The following is a 19,495-nucleotide window of genomic DNA, read 5'->3' as shown; positions in this document are numbered from 1 at the left end:
ACAAGCCCTACATAATCACCACAAACATCGACGTCCTCGACGTGCTTGTCAACGGAGCGGTGGGAAGTCTCAAGCTTTGCGAGCGAGGAGTGGTGGTCTTGACGCGGCGGCGCCTGGTTTCGATTCCACGACTCTCCTGCCGCGGCGGGAGCTACGTGGCGCAATTCCCACTGCGCTACAAACCGAGATGCGAGCGTGGCTACGAACGCGCCTTATGTCCTTCACTCATTCAGATGGTGCGCGACGTGAAGAAGACCTATAAAAATGTTTCGCGGTTTCACCCATAAGCATTTCAGCTTCGCCCTTCTCATCTTCATTTACTTCGTGGAGATGGCGGGATTTTGTTTGTTCCGCAAATTACACTAACAATTCTACCAGACACTACATGAAACAGCTGGCGAAAATTTACACAGGAAATTTCATGGTTTCATGCGCCTGAAACTTTGAAATACTTCACTGCCGCAGGTTGCCAAACAGTTTTCATGTAGAATGTAGAATGGGATTAGATTTTGTCCGGCGGAGCTTTTTCATAACCAAAAAGCACTGTTGTACTAAATGGTTATTTTGAAGCGTAAAATTTTTTGCGAGCACCCTCGCAGCCGGTACCGTGTAACGCCCTGCATTTCCACAAATATTATAACTGGTGGATGTAACACATGTAATAGTTGAGATAGAGCAAACGAAATTAAATGGCAAAAAGAAATTGTGAGAAACCAAAAAATAAAAATATAAAAAAATAATAATTTCTAAGCAATCACCCCACGAAATCAAAAATATGGATCGTATACATTTCCTCCAAATAACGAAGGCTAAAGAAAGCGTTGCAAAGTTTGTTTGTTTATTTATTTATTTATTTATTTATTTATTTATTTATTTATTTATTTATTTATTTATTTATTTATTTATTTATTTATTTATTTATTTATTTATTACAGATACTTTCAGGGCCGATAGGGCACAACAGAAAGGAGTGGTAAAGCAAAAGAGAAGAGAATGTGCAGTTTTTACAGTAATGGAATAGTTCAGATGCCCGTATGACAACAATGAACGCACACTATTTATACAACAGCAAAACAATACACAATATGCTATGACATTCTAAGAACAATAGGCGTTGTGTACAGCAGTTTTGAAAATGGTTGCATCGGTAAAGGAATGCGATGGCGGCGGGGAGGTGGTTCCATTGTACACTTGACAAAAGGAACTAAAAACGGCAGCATCTCCACTCCGTGGATGGTGGCGAGGGTGCGGAGTACGGGGACTCGAATTGAAATCCAAGTTGCTCCCGGAGTGACATCCGATTTGCGCCCCGACCGTCATTCTATTGGAGCCGTGAGTTGCACCTTGATTATTCCCTAAATGAAACTGCAACTCACGCCTCAAATCGAATTTCGCTTGATTTTCGCTTGATGGTGGTGTGCGCACGGGTGGACGCGGACGGACATTGCGCGGTGCTAAGGTATTCCGCATCGTTACAGGCGAGAAAGTAAGCCGTTTGACTCTCGGCTACTAACTCACGGTCGTAGCCCCAATGGGTAAGACGACTAACACTAATTATGTGTGGTCTACCAGACACAGGTGATGTTTTGCGGTTGTAAATGTTATGCGAACGGACGCGGACGGACATTGTGCGGTCCTAAGGTACTCCTCACCTAAAATTGGCTTCGCATCTGCTTGCGTCGCTGAAAATGTCGGCGAAAGATGATAGTCTTGTGGCGCTTCTGCCACGTAACTGCCGCACCTGTCTCATCCACCTCCCTTTCGCGCTGTTCCCCTGGTGCCTTGGCCCGGGCATTGGAAGTTTGCGGAATTCAATTTTGCCTGACTGACTGAAAATACTTGATTGAAGTAAAGACGAGGAAAAGGGGAGGGGAGAGAAAGGTGAGAGAATTACAGGTATTCAGCTACACGTGGAGGTATATTACCGCGTTCCCAGTGCTGTGCCATCTGTTGCGACTGTTGGGACATTGCGCACGAGCCACGAGCGCGAGTCTCGACAGCCGCCTTGTTTGTATTGCGTGGTTAAAACATTGTTTTCAACTGGTTTTTTAGGGGCGAAGCTCCTTAAGGCGTGGGTCTGTCCATCCTCGACGTATGTATGTAGCCACCTCTAGTTTAGTTCTCGGATTGTTTACTAAATGGCGTGGCTACCTCTAGTTTAGTTCTTGGATTGTTTACTAGATGGCGGTACTTGTATATGATGAAAAGATGCGCTTGGATTGTTTACTAGATGGCGTGGCTACCTCTAGTTTAGTTCTTGGATTGTTTACTAGATGGCGGGGAGCGTTGTAATAAAATCTGTTCGCTGTTGGCGCGCGCTCGGAGTCGCCCGATGGATAAGGCCAGGCCTCTCAAGCTTGGACGTTTCCTGGTTTCCCTATAGGCGGTGTAAAAATCGACGCCCCACGTGACCAACCTACAGGGCACTTTTCGACCATCAAGTCCACCAGACGGCGCAAGCGAAAGGTTACTTTTGGTATAGAATACAAAACATTCATTCCGTGACTCAAAAAGCCAACACAGTTCGCTTACAATGTGTTGTTTAAAAATATTATGAACAAGTTCCGCATCAAACATCTGTTGAGCAAAAATGTACGCAACTTTTTACGAACAGCCGACTGGTGCACCACCTCGTTTCTGAATTCGCAACCACAAAGCCGCCAATTCAAATTGAAACCGCTGCAACGGCCCACCGTTTCTATGTGCGCGGAACACTGTTTTCGTGACTGTTATTGCTGTTATGTGCTTTTGCGTCCATCAGTTGTTTAGAGGACTGGCAAAACACGGGAATTGAGGGCTTGTGGAGTGACAAATGTGGGAAATTCCGCATCGGAAGACAGCTGTCGAGGCCAGAATGTTTGATTCTTCTAACAGAAGGTGAGTGTTATGCACTCCGCTAGAAAGACGGTGCAAACGAAACCGTTGTCGCCGTCAATACCTCATTTGTGCCCTTCGTTCGAAATCTCAGGGGTGAGACAGCTGCGCATATTGCGCCTTTCTGATACAATTTCATTTTCCTGCGCCAAGCTGCTCCAAAAGCACGAAAATGGCGAAAATTGCGCCAAACTGCTCCAGAAGAGCCTCAACGGCACGGATTTTGATGCTCATGTGAGTTTCGGCGTGGACGAAAGCCTCTCGCATCCCGGTCACCGCTTTTATCGTCGGTCAATCACAAACACAGAAATGGCACAAATAGAAAGACTGAAACGAAGCAAGCGATAGCTTCTAAAACTCGATTCGCTTTCCATCCGGGTTTCGCTGAAACGGCCTTCTCGATTAGGCATCGCTGTGGCAACAAACATGGCCGCCGCCTGATCTGGCTGCTACTAACGCGCTCAGTGCGTATCGCCGATATTTTTCCTGGTTTATTTTACGTTATCAGCTGGGTTCCAGTCTATTCATTCTATCTGTTGTGGCTCTGAACAGTGACGTTAACGCGGGGATATGGTTTGAGATTGGTGCCAGATTACGGGAAGTTGGGCGGCTCGAAAAAAGTTCATTGAAATGTGGGGCCTACGACTTTGCCGTGGTTTGTCCTTGAGTGCGAAACGCGGTGCGCGCGTCTATAATCAGGTTCGTGAAGCGAATTTTTTGGCTTGTTGTGCTGTTGTAAAATGCTGCGGTGTTGCTGTGCTTTGAAGCGCGATCCCGAGCCTCGGGGATGGAAAGGTCGGCACGAAAGTTGCGGGCTGTGCTGCGGCGCCGCGACCTGTTCAGGCAACGCCCAATAGCTGCAGGACTACACGGTTGCCATAGAACGCGACTATAACACTTGATGTATGCAAAGTGAAATTTAATGCGAAAATCTAGGTGGCATTAACGCTACTCAAATGACCATAGGGTGAACCTGCGCCCCGGAGACTGAAACAGGTAGGCTGGTTGGGCTATGTGACCGTTAGCTCGAAGCTGCTCAACTGCTGCCATGACTACAGTCGTTCGTACAACGCAGCCTGGGATTACAAAAATAATAATTTTAGCATTAAAACAGCAAAAAAAACGACACAATTGCGGAGCCCTTAAATTTGATAATAGTTCTAGCAGTCCGTCTGTTCCGTCGTGTACGTAGTTACCGTGCTCACCGGGACTCGTCTGGGCACTTGAGCATTCGTAGCCGTAGGGGGATTAGTTCCGCGGACCTGCCTTCGCCTTGTCCGCGCCTCCTCGCCCTTCCGCGCGCGCGCAGGCGCAGACCGGTCTGGTAAACCCGGTAACAAAGTAACACGGACTGCTAAAACTCTCTAATGTTAACGGCAGTTTTGTTGTCAGTGTTGCGTGCAGGCGCAACACAATATCACCAGTTAGGAAAAAGGTAGTGCAGTTAGTACTTTGTGATAGTCTTAAAAACTCTTTCAGGTAAGGCTGTTTGAGTGTTCTGTGTATTCAAAACTGATTGAAATGTGCACTTGACCCTGCAAATTGCTGAAATAATGATTTTTTAAGCTCACAAGACGATGTATTAAATGTCCCTAACTGCTCCAAATCAAGATTCTTCTGCTCCAAAATCGAAATTTTGCTGCTCCGAAAACTGCTCCCAAATCTGTTTGGGCTGTCTCACCCCTGAAATCTTAGCGCAAGTGAACGAGTTGTTATGGCAAAAAAAAATGTTGTCACGAAAGCGACGTACAATTGCAGCGATCGAAATGAAATGATGTCCTGGCCTCTGTAAACTTGCGGATGTCAATAAACGATTTGTTCTCACTTGCTGCTCACTGTGATCTGTGCCAGTCGAGGCCATCTGGTCACCTGGCGTAACATCACTTCACTAGCGCGGCGCAAGTAAACACGCGGCAAGCGTGCCAGCCAGGAACCAGCAGGAGCAGCCACGGCCGGACTCGACGCTCCTTTCGCGCGCGGGAGGAGGAGAGTCGAGTCCGGCGATGGAGCAGCGATCCGGCAACCGCCGTGCGAGGGCAGCCATGTTATTAAGGAGCTCAAGCGGCCTGTGCAAAAAGCATCCGCCATGTTTACAAAGCCGTGTTTACAGCGCCATCAAGCGGGCATACTCGGTAGTTCACGACGCCGCCACTACGCTTTTTCTGGCACTACAGGCAAAGCTAGACCTTTGCCCAGTATTTCTTTCTCTATGCCTTTGCTTCTCTAAAATCCTCCCTGTTCTGTGATAAGGCGATAAGGCTGCAGAGCGGCGAGCGCGCAAGGCGGCGGCAGCGCGTGCTCGCAGACAGAATCCCGATGTGCGAGCCCGCGAGGCAGAAGCGCTCCGTGAAGCTGCGCGACGCCGCCGCCAAGATCCTGCCGTACGAGAGCGGGAGGCCGAAGCGTGTCGTCTGGCTGCGCGACGACGCCGCCAAGATCCCAGCGTTCGAGAACGAGAGGCCCAAGCGTCACGGCAACGGCGGGAGGACCCTGCCGTACGCGAAGCGGCACGGCTGCGGCGCGAAGAGGATCTCCAAAACGTCAGAGAACGGGAAGCGGCGAGAAAGCGCGCGTATCGGCAGGCAGACCCCGATGCAGTGAGAGCTCGTGAGGCGTCTGCAAAACGCATCAGGCGACCTCAGCCCCAAGGTGCCGACGCGCGGTTTAAGCGAGACTTTCTAGACGTTACGTTCAGACACAGTTGCAGTGTGTGCGACAGATTGTGGTTCTCAAACAGTCTAGTCACAATATCTTCCATCAAGAACGACCAGGCTCGCGCCAATGCCATCGCCGTGCTGCATATATACACACAAAGTGTTTCTCACGTCTTTCTTGATGATGTAGTGGGCGAACTTTCACTGAAGAGTCACGGTTTTACCGATGATTTCCCCTCAGGAGCTTCGCCCACTCATCATCATTCACCCCGTGGATATGCTGTGAATTTTTTTTATTTATGCTCCGAAAAAAAGGAGTACAAGTCTGCCTATAATTAAAAGAACACTGCAAACACAGTTATGTATTGGTGCTTGACGTTCTTCCTCAAATAATAACCCGCCGCGGTGGCTCAGTGGCTAAGGCGTTGCGCTGCTGAGCACGAGGTCGCGGGTTCGATTCCCGGCCGCGGCGGCCGCTTTTCTGATGGAGGCGAAAAGCAAAAACGCCCGTGTGTTCGAGATTTCGGCGCACGTTAAAGATCCCCAGGTGGTCAAAATTAATCCGGAGCCCTCCACTACGGCGCGCCTCATCGCCTGCGCTGCGTCGGCGCGTTAAACCCTGCAATCATCATCTTCCTCAAATAAGCTCAATGTTCTTTTAAGTGCGAAGCACTTCTTAGTCGGGCCTACTCCTGCTTCCACCGCCGTCCTCCGTCCGCAGCCTAGCAACGGAGCTAGCTACCGTGCCTAGCAACGGCGCCGGATTTCCGACGCGTGAGGGCGCTCGCATAGCGCCTCCTCTTCCCCCTCGCCTACTCTCCTAAAGCCCCTTTACTACTCTCCAGCTCGCAACACCCTCTCTCGGTGCGCCAGCCAGGCCACTACACTATATAAAAAAAAAACAGCATCCGGCGCCAGGTTTCGATTCGAGGACTTTGCGGCCGCGGCGCAACGCTCTACCGCCTAAGCCACGGACGCGACGCTAATATCAATGTTAGTAACGCGCCTTATATCTTTAACGCATTCAAACTACGTCGTCAGCGGCGTGCGTTGGCGACTCAGCGGCGTTATAGCGGCTGCAACAACCCTTAACGGTCCACTTTAGCGACCACAAGGCGGTCGTAATGACCGTCGCATACAACGACAACACAAACAAGTGCTGAAATAAATACTGTCGTTTCACTTTACTTTGCGTGTGTGTGTGTGTGTGTGTGTGTGTGTGTGTGTGCGTGATTACATTCCCTCTCGAACATCTCTCGAACATACACGTTAATTCACCAAGATTTCCGCAGAGGGACAAACGAGGCGTGTTAAGCCGAACGTGATCTCGAGGGGGTGTTAATGTAACTAACGGGCAAAATGCCACCAAACTTCAACAAACTCCCCCTCATAGCATCACCCCGTGCGTCGCACTTCCTCATACTCCCCTTCGGGGAAATGCGGGGGAATGTTTTTGGTGAAAAAATGTTGATAATTATGTAGCATACCACCTTATTGAACATGTTTTTACTATATGAACGCCGTACTGAAGAATTCATTTTAACTTTTGGTTGGGCAGCTGAACCAAGAGAGAGAGAAAGAGAGAGAGAGAGAGAGAGACCAGAATTTTAGTGTTTGGGTAGCCCAAGGAAGATAACCGTTTTTGAATTAGCGAAGATGAGCCAACCGTGTAACACCTTGAATTTCCATAAAAATGCATGATTAGCGGGTATGACTCATTTAATCGTTATTCGACCGTAAATGTAATTTTGATAAACAAAAAAGTACGAGAAGGAAAAATACACATTTTACAGAAATGAACTGACGAAATAAAAAATGTGCCAATCCTACATCTACAAAAATGGAAGGAAGCCCGAAAAAAAAAAAACATTGGAAATACAAATAACCAACAGTCAACATGACCCAACCGTGTAATGCCCTGGACTTTCATATAAATGAAAAATGAGCGGATGCAACACATTTATTTGGTATTACACCGTAAACTTAAAAACTAGGCCGAACGGAATTCTCATAAACGAGAAAGAACGAAAAATAAGGAAATAAACATTTTACAGAAATAAACTGATGAAACCGAACATCTGTCTCTTAGACATCTCTTGCAAAAGTCGAGGACAAAACTAAGAAAGCCCGGAAAGCAACGTTCCAAATATAAATGAAAGTTACCAAAATCAACATCAAAATGAGTATCCAACTGGCGAAACGAAAAATATGCATGTAGTCGACGGTTTGACGGCATACCGTCTGGTCAGAAAACATGCTTTAAATGGTTTACTGGTCACTGACCAAAGTCAAAATATACAAACGACGTTTCTGGAGCACTACGGCTCCCTTGTACACACTGAAGCAACCGGATGGACGTCCCTGTGTTATGCACCACTCAGCAGTGTTTTCAGTGACTTTGCATAGATAGGATCCAGTGTTCCATCGTTCCTGTCAAGCGTGTTGGACGTTGTCTGGATGATTAGTGACTCAAGGTTTCGACAGGTTAATACATTCTTTTCCATTTTCATCTTTGCTTCGCTCCAGTTAATCTGATGGCCGGTTTCCCTTGCATGCTCGGCGACTGCGGTCGTTAATACCTTTTTCTTCCGTACGTCATTCTGGTGTTCTTTTTCATTTATTTTATTTATTACATCTTCAAATGCCCCTAGGGAGGGGTATTACACGAGGTAGTCAATCTTGTAGAAGGTTGATGCGTTCGATGGCTGATTTGAAATTGCCGGCATCGAAGTGGTGCGTGGCTTCGATGGGGAGACCGTTCCAGGCTATGGCTGTTTGAATAAAGAAAGAATGAAGATGCGCAGAAGTATGGGCATGCGGTGGGAAAACTGCTTTTGGGTGGTCATACTCCATGAGTGGCGGTGAGCATGTGTGATGACTGAGTTACCAAGAGACGAGTGATAGAATTTATGGTACAGACATATGCGGGTACTTTTGCGTCTTGTTGCAAGATTTGGTAGGTTAGCTTTTGACTTAAGGTCGGTCACGCTGGTGTAGTATGAGTAGTCACTAAAAATAGACCAGGCAGCACGATTTTGGACTGATTCAAGGCACGATGAAAGGTTAGATTAATGAGGGTCCCAAACTGCACATGCGTATTCCAGTTTGGGTCGCACAAGAGTAGTATAGGCTAGTATTTTAACGGCGGCTGGGGCGAGTTTAAGGGTACGTCGTAAGTAGCCCAGTACCCGGTTAGCTTCGTTTATTATATGTGTAATGTGGACAGACCATGACAGATTTTGAGAAAAGGTAATGTCCAAATACTTATATGAAGAAAAAGATGATATAACCGACCTATTCAGGAAGTTGTTATGTAATGGGCACGTCTGGCGGCAATGGAAAGAAATGAGCGATGTTTTGTTAACATTTATGGTCATTAACCATTTCTCGCACCATTTCGTAATGAGAGTTAAATCTGACTGAAGGATATCTACAGCATGATCGCTATTAATAGGACGATAAATAACACAATCATCAGCAAAAAGCCTTACGTTAGAGAGAATGTTATGTGGCAGGTCATTAATATAAATTAGGAAAAGAAGAGGGCCAAGAACAGTGCCCTATGGCACTCCAGAAACCACAGGTGACATAGGCGAGGAGAAATTGTTAGTTTGCACAAATTGATTACGGTTAGTTAAGAAGGATTTCAACCAGTTAGGAACATGGGGATTAAGGTTTAGGCACGAAAGTTTTCGGAACAACCGCTTATGAGAAACGTTCTCGAAAGCTTTTTCGAAATCAAGAAACAGGACATCTACAGGTACATTAACATCAACACTTGAACTGATATCGTTAAAAAATAGTGCTAACTCTGTGTCACATGGCATTCCTTTGAAAAAGCCGTGTTGGTTCGGGTGGAAGAAATGATTGCTGGTCAAGAATTTTACCACGTGCGAGTAAATGATGTGTTCCATTAGTTTGGAACAAATACTGGTGACAGATATAGGTCGGTAGTTAGCAGGGGAAGATAATGACCTTTTTCTTGGAACTGCAGCAATCTTACCAACTTTACAGTCTGATGGTACCACCCCAGATGACAGTGATTGCTGAAATATGCATGACAAATGACACTCGTGATTTGCTTTGTGTTTTTTAGTACCTTGGAGTTAATACCGTCAACACCAGATGAGGAGGTTAGTTTGATAGACTCAATGAGTTTCATAATTCCACTAGGTTCAACCGTAATGTCCGACATAACAGTATGGTTGAGGTATGGGTAGAAAGGAGGATCACCGTCGGGTTCATCAGTGAAATTGGAACAAAAGGTAGTATTCAGCGTTTGGGCAACGAGTTGGTCGGGTATAGAGAAGTTAATTTTGTCACATAGTGATATGGGCTTGCGCGGCTTAGGATTAATTGTTTTCCAAGATTGACGAGGGTTATTACGAAGCATTTCAGGCAAGGTCGTTGAGTAGAAAGCGCGCTTTGTTTTAACAGCGAGTGCTTCGAAATCTTTTTCTGCTGTACGGTAATTGGACCAGGCATGCTCAGAGTTATTCTTTTTCGCAATCCGATAAAGTCTTTTCTTTTGGTTATTGAGGCGTTTTAGTGTAGAATTAAACCACGGAGATGATGGGCGTTCAACTATTGTAATGGTAGGAACATGCTTTTCGATTAGTTGCTGCATTGTATTTTTCAAAAGTGACCAGTTTTCTTCAACCGAACGAGTAGGGGAATTTGTTAGGAATGCAGAGCAGAACCTGGTTAGTTTGTCATAGCATCGTAGTTGCCTTCGTCATACAAGGTTAGCTTTTTTTCGTTTTTATCTGGGGTGTTACTTCTGCATGATACGAGGCTGCGAGGATCGCATGATCACTGAATCCTGGTAAGTGCGTGAGGCTTAAAAGGTTATCCGGGTGGAAGGCGAACACTAGATCTAAGATGTTAGAAGAGAGGGCTGTTTGTCTTGTTGGTGACTTTACGAGTTGTGATAAACCAAATGTTAGACAAACTCTGATTCTGCATTTTTTTACGCATCGTTGATGATAGGTCAGGCCATGGTATGGAAGGGAAGTTAAAATCGCCAAGAAGAAGGACGGGGACGTTTTTGTATGATTTGCTTAAATAGTGCAGTGATTCGTGCAGGTCTGTCACAAAAGAACTATCTGCATCGCGTGGGCGGTAGCAGACGCCGATGATTAGAGGAGGATATGATGCCCTAGATGATGTGAAAAGAATTGCATAAGTGCAAGTGATATCAATTAGGTAGCACTGCAGCTCGTGATGTACGGCTATCAATACGCCTCCGCTACGTTTGTTGACACGGTCCCATCTAAATGGACATGAGTTCAGAATCGTTAATGAGTGGGTTTAGCCATGTTTCTGTTAGTATGACTAAGTTGTAATTGGTCGTGTCGATAAGATTGGACAGTGAGTCTCGCTTGGGCAAAAGGCTTCTGATATTGGTATATATGAATGACAGGGGCGTGTGGCACAAATAGGAAGAACGGGTATTTGCTAGCTAGGAAGAACGTGGGACCACCTTTTGTAGGAAATGGTCAAAGATATAGATGTCTTCACCGAGTGTTAGTTTATCGTGCCTAAGTTTAAAGGTAATCTTTTGCGATTTTCCAAATTCAACAAGTTGTTTCCGGGCAAGCCCTGTTTTTTGGGAGCAGTCCTGAGAAATGGCATAGTCAGTGTTTTATAGTTTTTTGGCAGATGACGAAGCACGCTCTTTCATTTTATAGTTCGCAAATTTTACAATGATCCGCCGCTTTCTGTCGGGGTTAAATGCTCCCAGTCTATGTGCGCGTATCTGATGGTTGGATGGGAATGCCAAGATTGATTGTGCAGATTTCTGTCACAAGCTTTTCTGCCTGCTCGCACGTTTCTTTATCACTATCACTGGCACCGTAAAACAGAAGGTTTGAATGGCGGAATCTGTCTTCCAGATCATCTATTTTTGATGCTAAGTAAGCAACTTGTTTAGTATTTGGTCAGCGGCGGCTTCAATGTTTTTTACTTGGGCTTTTATCGTAAGTAGGAATGAACAGTCAGCTTCGATTTTGGTAAGGCGGTTTCGGATATCTTCAAAGGCTTTGTCACTTTCTGATAATTTGAGGTGAATGGCTTTCGTTTCATTTAGTAGGGGAGCTTGTGAAGACCTAATAGCATCTAGGGCAGACATTATGTCTTCGGGTACGTCATCGGTTGATGAACGAGTTTTAGGGGGCCAGGGTTTTCTTCGATGTCCCCTGATAACATAAGTATGGTTAGTAACACTTGGCTACATTTCCTGAGCAATTTCAATGCAACAACGTGGCCTTGGCAGCGCAACCAATGAAGCGTAAAGAGTACGTGGCGCATATAAAGAATGTGAGTTAATTACCTGTAGGGCGAAAAGACGGTGAAGGTAAGCGAACGTCATTGTAGAAGCGCTGCCAAGCCCACTAAACAGCGTTGCTATTACGGCACTCCTTATATTGCGCTGGCGCGATGCTGTAGTTGACCACGTGGCTCGTGATCCAGGCAATGTGTCGGCTGCGGAGAGCAGCTGCTCCGTGGGGATCTTTGCAGGGCTGATACGGAGGGGTGTGGTCCAGGCTATTGTCGGGCGCGGAGGCTTGTGCGGGGACTCAGCCAGGCGTCTTGTGAAGTCCTTCGTTTCGCCTATGAAAAGTGATAACAGTCGGCGCTGGAAATTTCGTAAACGACGCCAGGGAACTTTTCGCGAGGCAGCTGGTCTTTCACGTTTACAAGCTGAGTCCGTATCTTCCTCGTTGGGACATGCGCAATAGGGACGCAATAGTGACATGCTCAATAGTGACATGCGCGATCCAGTGCTTCACTCACACCCTAATTGATACTGTCCGAAATTCATTTGGAATTGTTTGTGAAGTCTATTAGTTGCATATACCGTTCTAGCATGTGACGTTTTGATCCTGAGAGCCCATTTCTCATCAACCACTGCTTTTTTTCTTTCCTTTGCAGGTTCACGATACCCTCACCTCTACTAGAGAGACCTCTTTGTCGCCAAGCAGTCGATTGGGTCCACCACGAAAGAATACCTTTCTAGCACATAAGTGTCGAGGCAATATTATTGCCGTGTAATCCCAACGGGCATGCGAGGACTATTCCCATATAGGGATGCGGTTATTCAGCATAATTGACAAGACTGACTTCAAGGGCTAAAAACATCTGGTCCACGGCCATTGAACAAGCCTGCAACTGAAACGACCCCGTCTTAAGCAATGCTTGCAGCCGCAGCAAAATTCACTAACGCCAACTAAAATAGAATTTCGTCCAAATAGTTTGCAATTCTTCACGTAGATTCCGGATAGGACATTCATCGGGAACACAAACACAAAGTATCGAGTTAAAAAAGCCAGTTGAACTTTATCTAGCTGCACACTCCTCCAATGTCTAAAAGAAGACCTAGCGACGGCAAAAAATGTGTGGTCCCATTTTTCTAACTCCTTTTCTGAAATTGTAATTCTAGTAGACAGGACTCTAAAGTAGAATGTTCTGATCTTTCAGTACCCCAAAACAAGTGCAGGCGCAGAAGCACCTGCACAACGCATTAGAACTTCACTGGCGTAGAGCAATTTGTTATACTCTAGTACGATAGTATTTGTGACGTCCGAAAGACAATGGTGTCCAGAAAAGAAAGTTAATAATAGATTTCAGCCATAAGGCATTCTGAAAATTTTCAGCACCACCAAAGATGAGAGGTCTATCTCGCTCGCAAATACAATATTCCTTCAGGAATGCTCTTGTGATTCAAAACCTTGCTTATGACTCTTCTGAAAATATTTCTACCAATTGTAAAAAAACTCTACCTTCTTTGCTTTACTGGACAGGGTAATATTCGCCACTCCTCCCTGTTATACAGGAAAACTGCATCCTCCGCTGTCAGGCCTTCTACTGTTATTTGCTCTTTGAGAAGTCCATGAAGCATTATATAATTCATCTGAACACGGTGGTGCTAAATAGGCAATGGCTGCTACTTTCACATCGTCCTTTAAAAACTGCCCGATACAGCGAAATAATTTTAAAATTAAATATAAGGTCCAGCAGTGGCGCTGAAACCGCCAGAAATTTCGAAAGTACGCAAGATCTTGCATAGACTGTTAGTGACTTTACTTGGGAACTAGGAAGCAGTCTTTGGAGGCAGTAAACCAGACATTAATCCGATACGCTCCGCATTCGATTACTGCTTCAGAAACACTTCTCGGAACAGTCGGCACGTACGGCTGAGAAAAGAGTTAGGATAATGCAAATGTGTACTTGATATAAACTCATTATGCTCGAATAAGACCGCCGTTTCTGGAATTCTTGGTTGGAAAAAGTGGTTGAACGTTCGCTCACTTAGCTAAAAAAGGTTTAAACGTTTGTTAAAACTCGATGCCATAAGCATTTCATTGGCGCTTTAGAACCGTGAAGACGGCCTTTCTGAGAGAATATTTATTGACGACGTTCGCTAAAATACCGGTATTATAGAAGAAGGCGTCATTTGTTTCGCCGTACGAGACGTACGCTTGGTAACCTTTAATAAAGTATGTATCATTATTTTTATTGGCGCGTCTTCCCAATATTCAGCTCAGAAACTGATATTCCCTGATCCGGCAAGGTCGACGCCAGCCCCCGAAAATATCTCCACCTGTACTGAAAAGATGCTAGTTACGCACTACGAATGGCAAACGTTGTTAATGTGACCCCTTTGCACAGAGTCAAAATTTAACAATGAACTGTAAATAAAGATCATTTTTATCTTAACGAAGCATACCTTAAGTGGGATGAATGTCAAACTCGTCTCCCAAGTATGCACCATAGCCGAACTGGATACTAGCGTCACCTAGACGAATACAGCTGTGCCGGTGGCTGTCAGCGCGATTTTAAAGAAGACGTGTCAGACCATTCCGATGTCAGGAACATGCCGCTCCACTGGGCGCCCGAACTGTGACAAAGCTGGGTAACCTTGGGTCGACGTCAAGCGGTGTGGCTTCGGCCAACGCTGCGGCCCGTGACGGCAACGGCGCGGCCGGCGACGCTAGCGCATCGCTGGAGTGGTGCCACAACGGTACCCATTACCTCGACGGCCGAGGTACCATACCACCTCCAGGTGCCGTGCTTGCAAAGCAACCATGGCGAACGGACGGCACAAACAGTCAGGTGAGTATATCTCCGATTCAAGGTTCCTTCAGAATGAAAGAAAAATGGCATGCTATTCTGGTGTCCTCAGAGTGACTGCGTCGTAGTAAAAATTGAGCTTTTCGAAGATACATTGCAGAGCCACACTACTAATTCCATGGCTTGTAACTCAACAAGTTCATTTTCTTGAGCTGTTTGCTAGCTGCAAGAAACCTGTTAGGTAAAAATAAAGCACTTCCACTGAGCGTGAAAGGTGTCAAATGCGGAGCAGTGATCCGCCAAAAGGGTAGTGGGGCTCCCTTGATTAGTTTCACTATCAGACTGTCGTTGGTACCGAAAGTAGTCAAGAGAGGGCGCCGCAGCCACTGAGAATGCCTCCATAATGAAGCATAGAGAACTCTGGGGATATAACAGATATGAAGTTGTGAGATAATCTGGAAGGGAGTAATGGTACCAGCACTCACCTTTTCAAACGTAGTAGTGTGTGCTACATGTAAATCATAGGGCGGTAGGTCGGTTGGCATTAGGAGTACACAGTAAAACAACAAATGAGGCTGTGCAGGGTGACATGGGATGGGCCTCCTTTGAATTGAGAGAAGCACACAGCAAAATATGTTTTGAAGAACGACTTAGTAATATTGATGACCAGAAATGGGCGGCCAAAGTGTTACGGTATCTTTACATGAAAAAATCCCGCCATCTCCACGAAGTAAATGATGATGAGAGGGGCGAACCTCAAATGCTTATCGGTAAAACCATGAAACATTCGCCCACACATCCTGTAAAGACTCGACCCGTCAAGGTTTCCACCGCTCCGTTGACAAGCCCGTCGACGACGTCGATGTTTGTGGTGATTATGTAGGCCTTGTTTGGAACGATGGCAATCTCCATGGGTAAGTTGGCGAATTCGGTGTGTGACATTTTAGCCACCTTGGCCGTCGCCTTCTGTAGAGCGTCTTGTGTCGCGTACCCCCAGTACGTGTCTTCAGCTCGCAGGCGACAAAGGACAACTTCTTCTTTTTCCTCTCCTTCTTGTTGGGTAACAACGAATGCGTTGAACGTTTTGACCTCTTCGGCGAATCTTTGGTTGGCCAATCCCTAGGGGGATTCTGCCACGATCATCATCATTCCGCCGTGCTTGGCAGCAACGAGGGACAGGACAGGGCCCGAGCAAGAGGAGCTTCGCCCCTAAAAGCGTGGACACACATTGGAGGAAACGAACCAGAAGGCTCAGGACAAAGTACCGTAAAAACCCGCGTATAATACGAGTTTTTTTTTCCAAATTTTACCATGTAAAATTTGCGCCTCGTATTATATGTGGATCCCAAAGTTTTCAGCCAAAAATTTGCACTTTCGGTTTCAGCGGAGGGTGTGCCATCTTGCGGTGGCGTTAGCTGGCTGCTGCTTCTCTCAACGGCGCCATTTTGATTGTTTTGACCACGCGAAGGATCTCGGCACGTTCACCGCAAGTCTATCACGATGTCGGGTGCACGAAAACGGTATTCAGCTACAATCAAAGAGAAACGTTATTTGTGAAAAGTTACTTTATGTGCCGAGACCATCAGGAATTGCGCCGCAGGACGGCAGTTCGGCGTCACCGAAGGCAGCATTCGTGGGTGGAGAAAGCAACTGGTGCTTGACTGGATAAAGTCTGTGTGGTGTCGCCGGCCTGGAGCACTGTTGGGAATTCCCGTCAGTGCTCGTGTTGGACGCCTTTCGCTGCCACCTGGCCGATTCCGTGAAGAAGTTGTTACGCGAACCCCGCACCGAACTCATTGTCATGCCAGAAGGAATGACATCCCAGCTGCAACCGCTAGACGTTTGCATCAACAAGCCTTTCAAAGACTGCATCAGGTCCTGCTACCAAGAGTGGATGAGGTCAGGAGACCCGTAAGTGACAGCTACCGAATGGCTGACGCGGGTTTCTCCAGCGGTGCTTTGTGGCTGGATCGCGGATGCATGGGCCAGCATCCCAGAGGAGCTCGCCAGTCGCTCTTTCAAGAAAGCGGCATCTCGAATGCCCTTGATGGCACTGAGGACCACTTTCTGTGGAAAGACATTCCCGACAAGGCGACTTCAGCAGACAGCGGCAGCGAACCTGACGATGACTGAACGGACGTCGGGAGGCAGTGCCAGCGAAAACTCACAATGACTGAACGGTATTTTGTGTGCTCTTTACCTCGCATTATATGCGGATGAAAACGTTTTTTTCTGATTTTGCTGTCCCCGAATTACACCTCGTATTATACGCGGGTCCGTATTATACGCGGGTTTTTACGGTATATGAAACCTGGAAGTGCAGGGGAAACGACGAAGGCAATAAAAAATTAAGTGAAAGAATCAGAGAGAATGACCTGGAAAAAATTTCTCCCACCTCCCCTCGCGGGAACCCCTGTGTAGATGCGACGCATAGGGGGTTCTGTTGTTGTTTCCGTTAGGTTGATTCTCCCATCGCGTGAAACGTGCCGTGAACCCCCTGCCGCGGTTATGACGCAACGTGGCGCGGCTATGACACAACACAATCCAACACAATCCACTTTAATCCAATCCAAATCCAATCCAATCCAAGCCAAGCCAATCCAATCGAATCAAATCCAATGCCCCTCGCGAGAGAGTGTTCGTTATCGGAGAGGAGAAGGGGTGAGCGGCGGAGAGCGCAGCTCGCGCGGCGAGGAGAATCGGGGAGGGGTGTGGACGGACGACAACAACGCCGTATGGAGGGACAAGGCGAGTTAATGAGATGCAGTCGCATCTAAAAGAGGATGGATGCGAAGAACTCCTTAGATATCTACAGGATCGGGAAGCAGGAGATCAGAAGGGAAAAATTCTTCAGTAATAGCAAAGGAAGTGCATTGCTTTTTGAAGCCCGGGCGGGTGCTTGCGGAGAAAAATGCTTATCCACGAGCCGGTACAGGAAGAACTATGCGCAGGCTGCGGCAAGGAGCCAGAAAACATGCGACATATTGTAACGGAGTGCAAAAGTATCCGTCCTGTCCTCAGTGAGGGAGCCATCCAGCTTCCGGAGGCCCTTGGCTTTAAGGTTAGCGGAAGAGTGAATTGAAGAGCAGTAGAGGTTAGTAAAAGAAGGTTAGAATGCTGGTGGAAAAAAAAGCAGAGAACAATCTGCGAACACATGCGAACAAAGAAGTCAGACTAGCACAACAATTTCGTAAAGGTATTTTCTTTATTTTCTTTTCATTGTGTATTATTTTTATTTATTTTGTTTGTATTTTTTGGCCAGGTGATTGTACAGTGGCGTTACGACTAAGGCCGCTGTACAACGCCACCCTGCTCCACAGTGGAAGCCGCTAAGCATTAGCAAGCAGCATCATCATCATCATGCCTGTAAAAAGGCACTGCACTGAGTTTTTATTAATTCAGGGTAATAATGCAATAATTCCAGTTTTTTGTTTGTTACTTTATGGTATAGTGTACTCATTTTCGGCTTGGCAAAGGCAGCATCCGTGGCACCGGCACAGCGCGAAGTCCCCCCCCCCCCCCCCCTCCCCAACACTTTGCATATGTGGAATGTCTGCCTGTGTCCCAGTGGGATTGACATCGGCTTCGTGACGCGAGGGTCACAGGTTTCGTCCCCACCAGAGGGAGCGGTGATCTTTTAGAAGCCCCTGTACTGCGGCGTGACGCCACGTTACATGTTACGCGGAGAAGCCGTGCCTTTAAAGGGCTAGTAAAACACCCCGTTATTAAACTGGCTGCTGTGCTAGCAGCTCATTCGTATACTCATCTTCGTCTGTTAGGAAGGGCTGTGGGCAGAGGTAATTTTCATTTTTATAATCGTTACCATGTTTGAGTTTTAAACTAGTGAGAACATACTATCTGCAGCGCCAGGAGTCAACGGCAGGCGGAAATATGGACAGCCTTTCAGTAAAGCAATTTTTGTTTTGCTCTTGGTCAAGGAAAGTACGTCGCTTTCTCCTCGAGTTCATGAAAATGCCAAAACGTGAATTAGCAGTTTGCACCACATTCTGCTGTCAATCCATTCGATGTTATAAACGATTCTTTGAATCACTCAGGGGCATTCTTCAAGGTAAGTATTGTTACGAACGAATTCTTTTGGGTTTCTGCTAGACATCCAACTTGCCATCTTTGATCGGTCCCGAAGTGGAGTGAAATTCTATTCGCAGCTGGCTGATCTTTTGGCCGATCTCGACAGTGGCGTGAAAAGACAGGTCAGAACCTGAAAAGTCTTCGCAAAGGTTCATGTTAAAAGCGCTGTTATACCCTTGCCCCTAAGTTCATGAAGCAGGTGATGTTCTTTCCGAACGTTTTTTCCCCCAAGTCATGCATGGTAATGAGCGCTTTGCATGAAATGAAGTTTATTACTCTGAGAGCTGTCACTATGCCAAACAGCGGGGGCCGGAATACTATGTAGCTCGGTGTAGTTTATTTAGCGCAGCGAAGGGTCTGTGTGAGTCACCTTGCGTCCGTCGCCAGGAGCTGCGTAGCTCCGTCGGGACTCGGGAGTGTTACGCCGCATCCGCCGCCATATCCAAATCTGGAAGGCATCTTCACTAGTTTGGAATTCATGTTGTTAAATTTATGGCCGTGTGCTTAGGAAGCGGTCATCGTAAACGCTCGAAGAAAACGATTGGGCTGCATCCAAATATCCTTGCGAGTTTGCATGAGTAATTTATGGCTTAAAATTCACGAAGCATTTCTCAAAATGCCTTCCGAAGCAAAACTCGTGACCACAAAATAAATGTTGTGGCTACTCCTGACCCATGCAACCTCCCTAATGACAAAGCCGACGAAAATCCCATTGTGTATATTGAGGAACTGCTCCTCCACTGAGCGCACTCACATATGCAAACATCGACATTGGCGCTCAGAATGTGTCTCCGCTTTAAAGTGAC

The 19,495-nt window shown here is 46.6% G+C and overlaps 1 long non-coding RNA gene across 1 annotated transcript in view; it reads left to right on the top strand.

The window, feature by feature from the left end:
• The window catches only part of LOC144162424 (uncharacterized), a 125,239-nt gene that overhangs the window by 92,508 nt on the left and 13,236 nt on the right, over positions 1 to 19,495 (top strand). The window contains exon 3 of the long non-coding RNA XR_013320673.1: positions 12,462 to 14,642. This is a non-coding gene — a long non-coding RNA (uncharacterized LOC144162424). The remainder of the gene's footprint in view (positions 1 to 12,461; positions 14,643 to 19,495) is intronic.

Source organism: Haemaphysalis longicornis, unplaced genomic scaffold (genome assembly GCF_048455015.1).
Source record: "Haemaphysalis longicornis isolate Haplotype H1 unplaced genomic scaffold, Haemaphysalis longicornis Haplotype H1 scaffold_12, whole genome shotgun sequence".
Lineage (NCBI taxonomy): Eukaryota > Metazoa > Arthropoda > Arachnida > Ixodida > Ixodidae > Haemaphysalis > Haemaphysalis longicornis.
Note: the sequence above shows the minus strand (reverse complement) of the source record. Positions and strands in the feature narration are given on the sequence as shown.